The following is a 7,521-nucleotide window of genomic DNA, read 5'->3' on the forward strand; positions in this document are numbered from 1 at the left end:
CCCCATCTCTCTCCCCGCCCTTTGTAAGCACTCTCCCCTCCGATCCCTCTTGTTAATTTGCTTAGTATGAACCCTAGCTATTTAGTGCTAGGTAGTATGAACCCTAGGCTATTTTTAGTGTTAGTTAGTTAATTTAGTGTTAGTTAGTTAGTTAGTATGAACCCTTAGCAGTAGTTCCTAGGTACTAATTAGTTAGTAAGAACTAGGTACTAATTAGCTAGGTACTAGTTTATTTTTATTTATAGTAAGTTTATTTTCAGTAAGAACTAATTGAATTAATAGAACATGTTAGTAAGAACTTGTTGCTATTTTTTTAGTTAAAGCAATTTTTCCCGCATCGACGTGGACGATGCCTATCCCGCATCCTCGTCGTCGAGTCGGTGGAGGACGACACCTGCTTGATCAGATGGGCCATGTCCGGGACTGGGCTCCGCTGGGGTGGTACTGGGAGGCGCTACCTACCGGGGGGCGCAGGTTGGTGAGGAGCCAGCCTGTCGTTGACCTGAACCTTCTTTGGTGGCGGCCTCGTGGGCCAGTGACGGTCCAGAGGCTCGAGGACCCCGCGGAGGTGGTGCGTCACCGTGTCAGTGAGGAGGACGCGCACGTCCGTCGCTACTTGTTTGCGTCGGAGCACAGGTTCTCCAATACCTGGCAGGTTCTCCAGGGATCTCACTGGAGCTATGATCCCGTGATGGTTCCTTCTCTGTGGGTGTCCACCGCCCGCGCCGATACCCGTCGTGTGCTAGGGTTTTAGTTGTATTAGTGATGTTATATGTATTACACTATTCGGGATGTATTAGTGATAATATTCGACGATGTACGAACACACATGAGATGATTTACTTTTGCTTATTCAATGCATGCTAATTTGAGTCCTATAAGATATTTTGAAATGTATATCTTGTGTTGCTCAAATATGATATGTGCTTGCCCAAGTGCCGGTCATGTTTGCAGGTTACACCTCCGAGTGGCCTATGTTTTGCCGGAGTGTTGATTCATTTCCGTTCCGGCAAATTTCAGGCACTCGATATGTCCTATTTTAGCAAAGGTTATGCCGGATTTTTCCGTGAATTTTGGCATGACTTGTGCCAGAATATGTAGGAAATATCGAGTGCCCCAGATTTGTGTGTTGAGTATCCTGGTACATGTCTTTGATCGATTTTCAATTAATGTTTTAACGATGAACATAGGAAATGTCTGACGACGAAAAGGATTTCGATATTTGCAAATACTGCGAAGACGAGCGCGGCCTGTGCGACGGAATCTTCCTAGATGATGATAGGCGCTTCAGCATCAAGTTTGATGAGAACTTCGAAGTGGATACAGTAAGTCACAACGACAAGTCTTTTTTCGTAATTAAGCATGACATATGCTTCATTTGCTTCAACTTATAATTTGTTTTTACTATTCTACTAGCGTATCCCCTGCCATGCAAGAGTTTTTGTATTGGATAAGATAGGTTGCAGTCGTACTATGGAGGTAAAGAAACTTTACTTGAAGACCGAGCATGGTTATATTTTCCACACAAAATTATACAATTCAGACGACTACACCTATTTTGGATGCAAAACATGGCGAGCACTATGCAAGACTTATGCATTTGAGCCTGATATGGTTATCACCTTTGATATTCGTCCGGAAGATGATATTGAAGGTAATACCGACATCTAGGTCGATGTGCAGACGCCTCCAGTTATACCAAAATGTGAGTTGCTCAACCATATTTATGTCTTTGATATTGTTTATTCAAAAATAGTTGACAATTAATTTCTATTGATAGCTTATTTCAGTGCAAGCAAACATGTCCAGCGCTTGGTAGACAGGACCGTATACTGTGCTGGGGCTGAACTCAACTACGAGGAGCTCAGTCATTATGTTTCATGGCTTGCGGATCTTGATATTGTCAAGACAAATTTTCTTCCTGGATTTAGAAATGTTAGTACTGAAAACGTGCGACCAATAGTGTTCGTACTGAACTGCGGTCACATCTATTTAGGAAGGATGGTAAGATTTTTAATATTTGTCCTCAGTGCATCTTTTCCAAACATTATTTTTGAAGCTAAACTTCATTGCTAAGTATGTTACCGTACGATGTTCTTCAACAGGGAGTCCCGATGAATGTTGTGCCTTATGGGATCGAGACTAAAGGTACCATGAGTATTATTAGCTTACGGATAAGATATCCTACAGATTATTGTAGTGCATTCAAGATTAGCGACGGATGCTTAATAGTGCAAGACTGGACCAAATATGTGATGGGGGAGCGCAGAGAAGTACTAGGGGACAGCAAACAGAAGCGCATCCCACGATTAGGAGACAGGTTCATCTACATGCTCCAACTTGATCAAGAAGGAGAGCTACACATGTTTTATGTTATTTTACCTAAGAGAGGGCAGCAGGAGTGATTAGCTAGCTAGAAATGAGTTTGAGGATGATGATGTGCTACACATTTACTATGATGATAAAATAGCTAGTGTTGGTGGTAATGGCTATGATGATTATTATTAGCTAGTGTTAGTGGTGATTAAATAAATAATATTGATGGTAATTACTATGATGATGATTAAATAGCTTGTGCTGGCGGATTAGATTCAAATGGAGGCAACATGTGGTGCACATCGAAAGTACTACTAGTCCAAACTAGATCAAGTTTGAATTAGTAGTATACTGTTGACATGCACCACATATTGCCTCTACTTGAACCTAATCCACCTTCATTTGACACACTAGACATAATGATGTAACCTCATAACTGGTATTGTACCAATATTTGTACGATGGAGAGAAAACCGCATAAATACACTAAAAAATAAAAAAAATAAAAAATGAATACTAGTAGCGATGGACAGAAAACGTGCTGCCACTAGTTTCATTAGCAGTAGCGTGGGGATGAACAAACGCTACAACTATTTGTCCTAGCAGTAGCGCGCGCCGGCACGCGTTACTGCTAAGCAATAGCTGTAGCGCCTTATTAGTAGCGCGCCTACACGCGCTACTAGTGAGCACAAAACCAGCGCTACTGCTAGGGTTTTCCCTAGTAGTGTAATACAACACACATAATCCAATCGACCGCCTCCGGGCACCGAGACGTAGGGCTGTTACTTCCACCGAGAAGGGCCTGAACTCGTAAACCTCACGCGTACACCTTCATCATAGCTAAGATCTTGCCTCTCCATACCTATCCCCCTTTCTACTGTCAGTCTTAGGACCACAACAGTTGGCGCCCACCTTGGGGCAGGTGTCTTAGCGACTTGTTGGTGAAGTTGCAAGTTTTTCCGATCATCATCGTCATGGTTTCCAGCAGCGGATTGGCTGAGGGCCGCGAGATCCGTCTCAGCGCGCTCGTGTTCGTCGCCGACGACTCCGCGTGGCTTCAAGAGGCTCCCTTGGACGTTGAGGCGCTCCCCGTCCGAGGGGCAACGCACTTTCGAGCGTGTGTTCGCGGCGTTCTCCTTCGGCAGCCGTAAACTCAGTATCAGTCGACCCCGACGGTGTTTTCACTCCCTGCCGTTCGTCGCCGCAAGCGGTCCGGTCGATCGCGGCTTCAGCGGTGGATGAAGCACGTGGTGGCTCGACGTTCGACCACCCATCAAGTCGCGGCAATCGAGCTCGACGAAACTCTCCACGGCCTGTTCGACCTGTCGACTGGCTCCGCGGAGACCGCATCCGAGTGCGATAGTAGGGACCCTGCGACTGAAGTCTTGATGGTCGACGGACCTCATAGCCCGCCCGGTTTCCGCCATGAGGGCGGTTGAGACGGGGGCGGAGATCTGTCGCGCGGCCACGAGGAATACCGACCCGAACCCCTCTCTTCGCAGCAGAGGGAAGAACTTCGTCGCCGGAACATGGATGCACTCCACACGCCCATCGTTGGAGAAACCCCCGAGGCTCGGGCCTTGGAAGAGGTGCACCTGGCTAACTTGGCTGAGCACACTCGACTGGATAACCTTCAGTGTGCTCTCGACGAGCGCGTTCAGGAGCGGATCCATGAGTCCAGTCGACGACAGCTTTTTCCGCCTCCACCCAAGGTATACCGCACTCTGATTCAGAATCTCACAGATGCGGCCCGAATAGCAGAGTCGATCCAACCTTCCCAGTCAAAAGTTGGCAGAGGGTTGATGCAGATCCGGGCCTTGCTCCGGGTTGCTGGAGAGCAAAACACAGCAGTATCTCAGTCGCGGAATAGGATTCACAACAGATCCATGGCAGCGGGCACGGTTCAGTCGGCTCACAGCCCAAGATCGCCTCCACGGCGTGAAGGCCGTGGGCAGTATGATCATCCACTCGACCGTGACAATCGTCGTCGAGGACCCACGCCTCCTCCGAGGAGTGCGTCGTATGTGCCTCGGCAGAACGATGACATGCGCCGTCACAGTGGCGAGCGCAGAGCTTCAGTTGACCCAAGGGAACCAGGCTTCAACGCGAGGTCTATCCTTGTTCAAGGCCTGGTCGACCGAAACATGGCACATAGAGAAGACCCTGGCAGAGATCGTCCAAGTGGCAGCAAAGTGCATGTTTCCGGTGCCGAGTGTTTTAGCAGGGCCATCAGGGCCGCGGTGATTCCTCCAAACTTCAGGTTGGCGTCCGGGGTCAGTAAGTTCACCAGCGAATCCAAGCCTGAAACCTGGCTTGAAGATTACCGAGTGGCTGCGCAGATTGGAGGCAGAAACGATGAGATAGCGATGAAGCATCTCCCTCTTATGTTGGAAGGGTCGGCCCAAGCATGGTTGACTCAGTTGACTCCGGGCAGTATACACAGTTGGGAGGAGCTATCTCGAGTGTTTGTAAGAACTTTTGAGGGCACGTGCAAGCGGCCAGCAGGGTTGCTCGAGTTGCAGCATTGTGTGCAGAAGCCGAATGAGACTTTGAGGGAATTCATTCAGAGATGGACCACTTTGCATTACACCGTTGAGAATGTGTTAGAGCATCAAGCAGCGTGCGCTTTCAAGGAAGGCGTCAAATATAGAGAGTTGGTCTTGAAATTCGGTCGGACTGGGGATATGACTCTAACTCGGATGATGGAGATAGCAACCCGATATGCTAACAGAGAAGAAGAGGATCGACACCGTAGCGGGAAGAGTAAACTAGTCGGCCAAGAGGCCGGTGGAGGTAACTCCAGTCGGAAACAAAAACGTAAGGCCGAACCAGCAGCACCTGGAGAGATTGCGGCAGTGAATCAAGGAAAGTTTAAGGGAAAACCTAAGGGGCCCTAGCCCCCTAAGAAGGTCAAGGATCAAGCAGGAAATGATGTGCTGGATTTGCCATGCCACATCCACACGAAGAAGGATGAAGAGGGTAATCTGATTTACCCGAAGCATACAACTCGACAATGTCGACTCCTGATCCAGTAGTTCCGAGAGAAATAGCCCAATGAGAAGGAGAAAGAGTCAGACAAAGATGAAGAGGAAGAGGAAGACGATGGTTATCCCAAAGTCAATTCCACTCTGATGATTTTTGCTGATGTTGAAAGCAAGAGTCCATTGAAGGTCATCAACAGAGAAGTGAATATGGTCACTCCTGCGGCGACGACCACCTACCTGAGATGGTCTCAGACAACCATCACGTTCGACCGGTCTGACCATCCTGCTCGTGTGGCCACCCCTGGGAGGCAAGCACTGGTGGTCGACCCCGTGGTTGGGGGCACTCGACTGGCCAAAGTACTAATGGATGGTGGCAGTGGTCTGAACATCCTTTACGCTGAAACCTTGAAGGGGATGGGCATCCCGATGTTCAAACTTAGCAAGAGCAACATGAGTTTTCATGGTGTAATCCCTGGAAATAAAGCCGAATCACTTGGCCAGATCGCCCTCGACGTGGTTTTCGGTGATTCCAAGCAATACCGTAAGGAGAAGTTGACATTTGAGGTCATGGATTTTCAGAGTGCCTATCATGCCATCCTGGGTAGGCCAGCCTACGCACGCTTTATGGCTCGACCATGTTATGTGTATCTCAAGCTGAAGATGCCTGGCCCCAAAGGTGTGATCACAGTTACTGACAATCGGCAGAAGGTAGGGGAATGTTTCCAGAAAGGTTCCAAAATCGCCGATGCTCAGATGGCAGCGGTTGAATTGCAAGAGTATCAGAAGAGTGCAGATCCGGGTGATTTGCTCCGAGCCAAGAAGCCCGCTACAGACTTTGCATTTCAGTCGACTGGTGAAACGAAGCCGATCCATATTCACCCGACCGATCCCAATGCTGCACCGACTCATATTTCAACAATACTCGACAACAAATAGGAAGAAGCGCTCATCCAGTTCCTCCGTGAGAATTGGGACATCTTCGCATGGAAACCCTCTGACATGCCAGGTGTACCCAGGGGACTGGCTGAGCACCATTTGCGTGTCGACCTCAAGGTAAAACCCGTCAAAGAGCACCTTCGGCGGTCCGCCGTGCAGAAGAGAAAAGCAATTGGCGAAGAAGTGGCTCGACTGTTGGCAGCAGAGTTCATCCGTGAAATCTACCACTCCGAGTGGCTACCCAATGTAGTCATGGTCCCCAAAAAGGATGATTCACTTCGTATGTGCATTGATTTCAAGCATATCAATCGGGCCTGCCCGAAAGATCACTTCCCTCTCCCTCGCATCGATCAGATTGTTGACTCGACTGCGGGGTGCGAGCGCTTGTCTTTCTTAGATGCATATTCCGGATATCATCAGATCCGACTGTATGGTCCCGATGAAATAAAAACAGCCTTCATCACCCCATTTGGGTGCTTTTGCTATGTCACCATGCCTTTTGGTTTGTAAAATGCCGGAGCCACATTCATGAGAATGATTCAGAAGTGCTTGCTCACTCAAATCAGTCGGAATGTGGAAGCATACATGGATGACATTGTGGTCAAGTCTCACAAAGGGTCTGACCTATTGACTGACCTTGCAGAAACCTTTGCCAACCTGAGGAGGTACGATATCAAGCTTAATCCGTCAAAGTGCACATTCAGAGTTCCAGGAGGAAAGTTACTCGGTTTTCTCGTTTCCAAACGAGGGATCGACGCCAATCCAGAAAAAGTTGATACAATCCTCCGAATGAAACGTCCCGTGCGAGTGCATGACGTTCAGAAGCTGACTGGTTGTTTGGCCGCCCTGAGTCGATTCATTTCTCGTCTCGGTGAAAAGGCCTTGCCTCTTTACCGACTGATGAAGAAGTCTGATAAGTTCGAGTGGACTAAAGAAGCTGATGTAGCGTTTGCAGAGCTCAAAACCCTGCTTTCCACCCAGCCGGTGCTCGCTGCGCCAATCAGCAAAGAGCCTTTACTGCTTTACATTGCAGCCACTGGACAAGTTATCAGTACAGTACTCACGGTCGAGCGAGAGGAAGAAGGAAAATCTTACAAGGTTCAACGCCCAGTCTATTATCTCTCTGAAGTTCTGACTCCATCCAAGCAACGATATGCACATTATTAGAAGCTTTTCTATGGAATATACATGACCATGAAGAAGGTTGCGCATTATTTCTCTGATCACTCCATCACAGTCGTCAGCGACGCACCATTATCTGAAATTCTGAATAATAGAGACGCAA

Source organism: Triticum dicoccoides, chromosome 4A, assembly GCF_002162155.2.
Source record: "Triticum dicoccoides isolate Atlit2015 ecotype Zavitan chromosome 4A, WEW_v2.0, whole genome shotgun sequence".
Classification (NCBI taxonomy): Eukaryota; Viridiplantae; Streptophyta; class Magnoliopsida; order Poales; family Poaceae; genus Triticum; species Triticum dicoccoides.